The sequence below is a fragment of the Martes martes genome (assembly GCF_963455335.1).
Source record: "Martes martes genome assembly, contig: scaffold_120, whole genome shotgun sequence".
NCBI classification, from domain to species: domain Eukaryota; kingdom Metazoa; phylum Chordata; class Mammalia; order Carnivora; family Mustelidae; genus Martes; species Martes martes.
In genome coordinates, this window is record NW_027666658.1 from 1 (window position 1) to 7,461 (window position 7,461).

Genomic DNA, 7,461 nt, shown 5'->3' on the forward strand with positions numbered 1-7,461 from the left:
GATTAAAAAAAAATCAGAACCAATTTAAGTATCCATCAATAGATGGGAAACCGCAAGTATACATCCACACAATATCCCAGCTGACAGCTATTTAAAAAAAAAAAAAAAAAAAGACCTGAGGTATAATTACAAGTACTGACTTGAAAAGTATATGCTTGAAATATTAAATAAAGAAGAATTCACAATAGTATATGTAGTGTGTACACGTGTTTACGTATACATAGAAAATGTCTGGAAGAATATTAGGGGAATAAGCATTACTCTTTTTGAACTGTAGGAATGTGATTACAATGAGCATATATTAATTTTATAATTACAATTTGTATTTAATTTGGATGAATCAGGCTCTCAAATAAAGCCTTCCCCTGGTGTTAAATCTCCCCATGCTACGACCCCAACTTGTCTTTCCAGTGCTTCATGGTTCCAGACAAACCAGTCTGTTCTTCCTTTGAGAAATCAACCCAAAGGACTTCTCACCAAAATGCTATTAACAACTTGGTCTGAACAGCCACCAGTAACAGCTTCAAATATAAATTACTTCAGCTGGAAGAACTACATATGCCTGCATCTGCTACTGAATATTTTAAAAGAATTTTTTAAAAAAAGGAAATCAAAACATATTTAATAATCCTCATCATAGAAGCAGCAAGAGTTCTCCCCATTTCCCATCTTTCCAGCCTGGGTACCTTTGCTGCATGCAATTTCCTGCCTGAAATCCTCTTAACTACTTATCACATGTCCAAATCCTGCCAATCCTTCAACACAGGTTAAACACCTCCTCCTATACCAAATCTTCCCTAATGCCCCCAACCAGAGCTGATTCTCTTTCTTAAACCATAGGATCATCCCCTCCTGAGACACATTCCTCTATCAAGTAGTCAACAGTGTACATGTCTTATTCCTATTGGGGAGAAAACTCATCAAGGGCACATAAGTGTCTAGGTCACTGTGTATGCCTCATTTCATACATAAATTAAACTGGTATTTCAGTAAAGCATATAAGAAACAGCAAGAGTCTAAAAAGCACAGGTTTTTCCTATTTAATTAGGTAATAGTTATGTACCACAAACAATAGAAGTAGGAAAGCTAAGGATCCCTCTCTCTATACACACACACACACACACACACACACACGCCCCCCCACACCTAGTGCTCTAGTATGCCTCCTTAAAAGGCAATCACACACACACACACACACACCCCACCCCCACACACACACACTCAGTGCTCTAGTAATAAATAAAATCTTTAAAAAAAAAAAAAAAATACTGGGGCACCTGGGTGGCTCAGTGGGTTGGGGCTCTGCCTTTAGCTCAGGTCATGATCTCAGGGTCCTGGGATCAAGCCCCACATTGGGCTCTCCGCTCAGCAGGGAACCTGCTTCCCCCTCCCTCCCTGCCTGCTGCTCTTGTGATCTACTTGTGATCTCTCTCTGTCAAATAAATAAAATATTTTTTTAAAAATACTGAAGGGCAAAAACCCAATGTGTGTGCATGTGTGTGTGTGTGTGTGTTTAAAGATTTTATTTATTTATTTGAGAGTAAGAGAGAGTATGACCTGGGGGGGATGGGCAGAGGGGAGAGGGACAAGCAGACTCTCTGCTGAGCAGGGAGCACGTTGTGGGGCTTGATCCCAGGACCCTGAGATCATGAACTGAGCCAAAGGCAGATACTTAACAGACTGAGCCACCCAGACATCGCTACCCAATGTGTTAATACCACATTATCTGTTGGGATTTTGGTCAGAGTGCCAGCTGTCCTGCAATAAGGAGGAGTCTTCCCTTCTTCCAAACTAACAGAATCTCTGATTTCTTTTGACGAGGCACATAGCCATCTCCACAAAAGACTACATTTTCAGCTTCCCCTGCAGCTAGCAGTGGCCTGAGGATTTTGTTATAATTAAAGGGACAGAGCAGAAGTGATGCGTGTCCTGGAAAGTATCCTCACAGGTTGGGGATATACCCAGCTTTGGCCCCTTCCTCCTCCCCCCTGGTAAGAATGCAGAACTGACCAGAAGAACTAGAGATGCTCTTTGACTAAAAGGAGAAAACTGGGACTCCTAATGAGCATGAAGTTACCATACTAGCTCAGGGCTGTCCATGTTTTACATGGAAAAAAGGAAACTTCTACCTTGTTCAAGCCATTGTTATTTTCGGTTTCTGCCACTCACTGCTATACCTAATCCTACTTAAAACAAGACAAAACGGGGAACCTGGGTGGCTCCGTCATTAAGCGTCTGCCTTCAGCTCAGGTCATGATCCCAGGGTCTTGGGATCTAGCCCCACATTGGGCTTCCTGCTTGGCGGGAAGCCTGCTTCCTCCCTCTCCCCCTTCCCCTGCCTGTGTTCCCTCTCTCACTGTGTGTCTCTCTCTGTCAAATAAATAATAAATAAAATCTTAAAAAAAAAAAAAAGCAAACCTACAAAGAGTACTATATGTATTTATTAAGTACTACTTCATTAAACAATTTCTAATACATATTTTATACTTCCTAGGATTAAAGTAACTTTTTTGATGATTCAAAAAACTAAGAAGCACTGAAATGTCTTTCTATACTACATGTAAGATACAAAAATGTTACCAAGAATTTGTCCAAAAATCAGCTTCCTGAATATCTTTTGGAGTCAGGAGATTAAGCCAAATCTCCTGTATAATTGACCTCAATAAACTACACAATAATATTATCCAATCATTCACATGACAAGTGAATACTTGCTACATTCTTCGCACGCTAGATACAAAGGACACAAAGATGACCAAAGCAGTGCCCTCCTGGAGTTGACAGCAATATACCTGAGGTTGCAGAATCCAAGGGCAACACTCCAGATGCCTCTCTTCTAGCCTCCAAGTTAATTATACCCCTTCTGCTACCATGTTCTTGTTTCAGACTGAGTATAATATGATTAGGCTTCAATCCTGCTCTACTAACATAATCATATATAATCATATTCCTCAAAGATTATACTCCCATTACTGAAATTAAAATCAACATATTACCAAAATGCCATAGCAGCTATCACTAATGGTGGGTCACTTTTACAAATGGCAAATCTTATTTTCACATAACACTCCTCCTTAATTTCATCTCAAAAAGTAAATTTATCCCTAAATTTAAAAAATACTTTGCAGTTCCCCCTAGCTCCCAGGGAATGTCCTATAAAAAAGGTCAGAAAGTAGGGCTGCTAGACAGATGGCCAACCATCTTTAGTTATTCCTCGCAGGCCATTACACCAAGCTCACTAAAGAGCAGAAGCTGGACCAACAAGATGCCTTGCACTCTCTCTCCATCCCCTACCTTCCTGGATCTCTCTAAGAGGAAGGAATACTAACCTGATTGGGTCAGAGTCCAAAACACTGACTGGACCTGTTTATAAATTTGAAGATCAAATGCAGATTATATATATATATTTATTTATATATATGTATATATGTATATGTATATATGTATGTATATATGTATATATATACATATGTGTGTGTATGTGTGTGTGTGTATATGTGTGTATGTATGTGTGTGTGTGTATATATATATATATATATATATATATCTCCCTCAGGATCATCACAAGGAAGAAAAACAACTAAGCTATCACATTCTGATCACTCATTAACACCCCAAACTTCACTATGACTCTACAGTCTATGTCATTCACTTGGTATTTAATCATGTACAATTCTGTAGCATTTCCTATCCAAGAAATAATGAAAGTTTTAGTTAGTAACTCAGCACTTACTTAAGCCAGGTAGAGTTGACCCACTGATCCTAAGTATCTCCTGGATACTGAGTATTGCAGATAACAAAGAAGCAAACATAACAGAAAGCTAGATCTCTAGATGACAATCATAACAGTAAGTAAGTTTTAAAGACTAGCACTTAGTGAATACTTACCATTTACCAGAAACATTTTAAGCATCTTGTACATATCAATTACTTTGGCCCTCCAACTATTATCCCCCATTTTACAATAAGTAAACTGAGACCCAGAGAGGTAAGTAATTTGCCTCAAGTCACAGAGTTATTAAGCAGCAGACTGGGGATTGAGTCTAGAGCTCTTAACTATTTTGTTCAATAGTATGATGGTTAAGAGTGGACAAATACCAACTGGTACATTTTAAGGCTCAGTATTCAAAAGCCATCCAAGGAGACAAGAGGGCAACGTGGATCAGAATCTCAGGAAAGAGATTAGGGCTATATATTTATAAACTTGCAAACTAGACATTAGGCAGAACAAGGTCACAACAGAAAACAGTACTGGGGGAGAAGTTAATAAACAGAATCATGAGAAACAATACGTTTTCTCAATCATGAGAAACTACTTAAATATTGAGTAGTTAATATAGTTGAAAGTTGATATTTTAGGCCAAACTAGTAATGAATGCAGTAGGGTTGTATCTTTGTATGTTATATATATATAACATACACTATATTACCTATCAAAATATGTAAGTTATACCTACTCTAAGGAAACTAGAACATAAAATTTAACTATAACGACTATAGGTTTATGGTAGCAGCTCTTTTTATTGTACTGTTCATCATAACTAAACTTTTCATGCTAAATCTTTAGACAGTAACACTACCTATAGCACTGCTGCTTTGAGAGAAAATAATCTGCTTAAAGATCTATCTTCAGTAATGTTTTCCAAGGTATAAAGCTATGCAAAGATGGCCTAAATACATGACCACCTTTCAATGATTTTAAGATCTCCAATGTTTACATTTGTACAGCATGGGAACTGAGACAGATCTTACACAGTTTAATTGTTAGCATTTTTTTCACTCTTAGCAGTGCATAAAATAATGGTACATCTTACTAATGACATCTTAGATACAATGAGATGTGTCTTTTAGAATACATTTAATTCCACATGTAAGCATATATACTGCTGTAGTTAAAACTTTCTGACTTCAATGGTTTTACAATCTAATGGGAAGAACAAGACTTAACATTAAGATACAGGGATGCCTGGGGGCGCCTGGGTGGCTGAGTGGATTAAGCCTCTGCTTTCAGCTCAGGTCATGATCTCAGGGTCCTGGGATCGAGCCCCGCATCAGGCTCTCTGCTCAGCAGGGAGCCTGCTTCCCCCTCTCTCTCTGCCTGCCTCTCTGCCTATTTGTGATCTCTGTCAAATAAGTAAATAAAATCTTAAAAAAAAAAAAAAAAAAAGATACAGGGATGCCTGGGTGGCTCAGTCAGTTGGACGTCTGCCTTTGGCCCAGGTCATTAAGTCCCGCATCAGGCTCCTTATTCAGCGGGGAACCTGCTTCTCCCTGCCAACCACTCCCCACGCTTGTGCACTCACACACGTTCTCTCTCTCTGACAAATAAATAAATAAAATCTTAAAAAAAAAAATACACATTAAGATATAAATGGAAGCAATAAACATTAACACAAGATGTAAGTGTCTTTTCACCATCTTTCAATGCGGCCATAATGGTGCACATGAATGTCCTGGGCTGATGCTCTCAAGAGCATCACCAATGCTGAAGAGAGCCAAATGCCAAGTTCTTATTAGGCCATGCTCCAAAGTCATTGTCCGGTTTCTAACTGTGATGATAAAGCATGGCTACACTGGTGAATTTGAAATCACTGACGTTCTCAGAGCTGGAAAAATTGTTGTGAACCTCACAGGCAGGTTAAAAACATGTGGAGCAGTCACTCCCCGATGTTATGTACAACTCAAAGGTCTAGAAAGATGGCATAATAACCTACTCCCGTCCTACCCGTTTTGTTTCATTGTACTAACAACCTCAGCTGGCATCACGGACCATGAAGAAGACAAAAATACACAGGAGCAAAAACCCTGGGATTCTTTTTCTCAGGATGTAATACTTATGTATAAATAAAATGCCTCAATGAACCACCCCCCCAAAAAAAATGATAAAATAAGTGGGAAGTTAAACGAACTGAAGAAAAGAAAAAAGGTACTTGGTAAGAACTCACAGTGGCCAAAGAAAAAAAAAGGCAGGCATCCTAAGCAGGTTTTTGTTTTTGTTTTTTTTTAAGATTTTATTTCTTTATTTGACAGACATAGATCACAAGTAGTCAGAGAAGCAGGCAGAGAGAGAGAGGGAAGCAGGCTCCCTGCCGAGCAGAGAGCCCGACGCGGGGCTTGATCCCAGGACCCCAGGATCATGACCTGAGCTGAAGGCAGAGGCTTTAACCCACTGAGCCACCCAGGCGCCCCCATCCTAAGCAGTTTTATAGAAAGAGATTATATCTGGGGTCCCTGGGTGGCTCAGTTGGCTAAGCATCCGACTCTTGATTTCAGTTCAGATCATAATTTCAGGATCCTGGGATCTAGCCCTGCACTGGGCTCCATGCTCACCGGGGACTCTGCTTGGGGATTTCTCTCCCTCTCCCTCTGCCTTTCTGCTACCTCTCCCTCTCAAATGGGCAAAGAAATCTTAAAAAAAAAAAAAAGAGAGAGAGAGAGAGAGAGAGAGAATTAAATCTGATGTAAGAACAACAGGAAGAAGGTAGAGAATACATGATCTCTGAACAAAGGTAGAAGGAGAAGTGAGGTTATGGTCATGCCACTCTCCTCTAAGATCCAGCAACTACTCTCCAGTTAAAGTAAAGCATTGCTTGAGGATAACTAAACAAAAGGGAAAACATTTTTTAAGTCTTCTATATTTTTCTCCTTTTAACCCCTGTAGTAGTTTTATTGGGGGGGGTTGTTTTCAAAATTTTATTTATTTGAAAGAGAGAGAACATGTAGGGGAGAAACGGAGGGAGAAGGAGCAGCAGACTCCCCTGCTCAGCAGGGAGCCGACCCAAGGCTAGATCCCAGGACCCTGAGATCATGACCCAAACTGAAGGTAACCGCTTAACCAACTGAGCCACCCAGATGCCCCCCAGAGTGGTTTTAAAATAAATCTACAAACTCTTTGATACTCCTCCTTCAAGAGGCAGAGCTTAATTTCTATACCTTTGCACATGGACTGGACTTAGTGACTTGATTTTAACGAATATAATATGGTAGAGGTAATGATGTCTGACTTCTGAGACTAGGTCAGAAAAAGCATTGAGGGGGCGCTTGGGTGGCTCAGTCAGTTGAGCATCAGACTCTTGATCTCGGCTCAGGTCATGATCTTAGGGTTGTGGAATTAAGCCCTGCCATTATATCAGGCTCCATGCTCAGCAGGAAGTCAGCCTGAGATTCTCTCTTCCTCTTCCTCTCCCTCTCCCCAGCTCATGCACAAGAGCTTGCCTGCTTCCCCACCAAAATAAATAAATCAATGTTTTGTTTTTTGTTTTTACTTAAAAAAATGAAAGAAATAAATGGCATTGAGCATTCCTTCTTGATTCCTCTTTCTCTCTCTTTGATCACTCCTTCTGGAGAAAGCCAAATGCCACGTTACGAGGTCACTCAGGTAACCACACAGACAGCAGGACACTTCAGAGGACTCCTGCCCACAGCCAAAAGAGTTAGCCATGGGGAAGCAGAGCTTCCAGC

At 40.0% G+C, this 7,461-nt stretch overlaps 1 pseudogene across 1 annotated transcript; it reads left to right on the forward strand.

The window, feature by feature from the left end:
• The first annotated feature begins 5,420 nt into the window (after window positions 1–5,420).
• LOC308337859 (small ribosomal subunit protein uS8-like) lies at window positions 5,421–5,844 on the forward strand (annotated as a pseudogene). Its single transcript has one exon. The product of its transcript is annotated as a small ribosomal subunit protein uS8-like (transcript).
• Window positions 5,845–7,461: the final 1,617 nt, after the last annotated feature.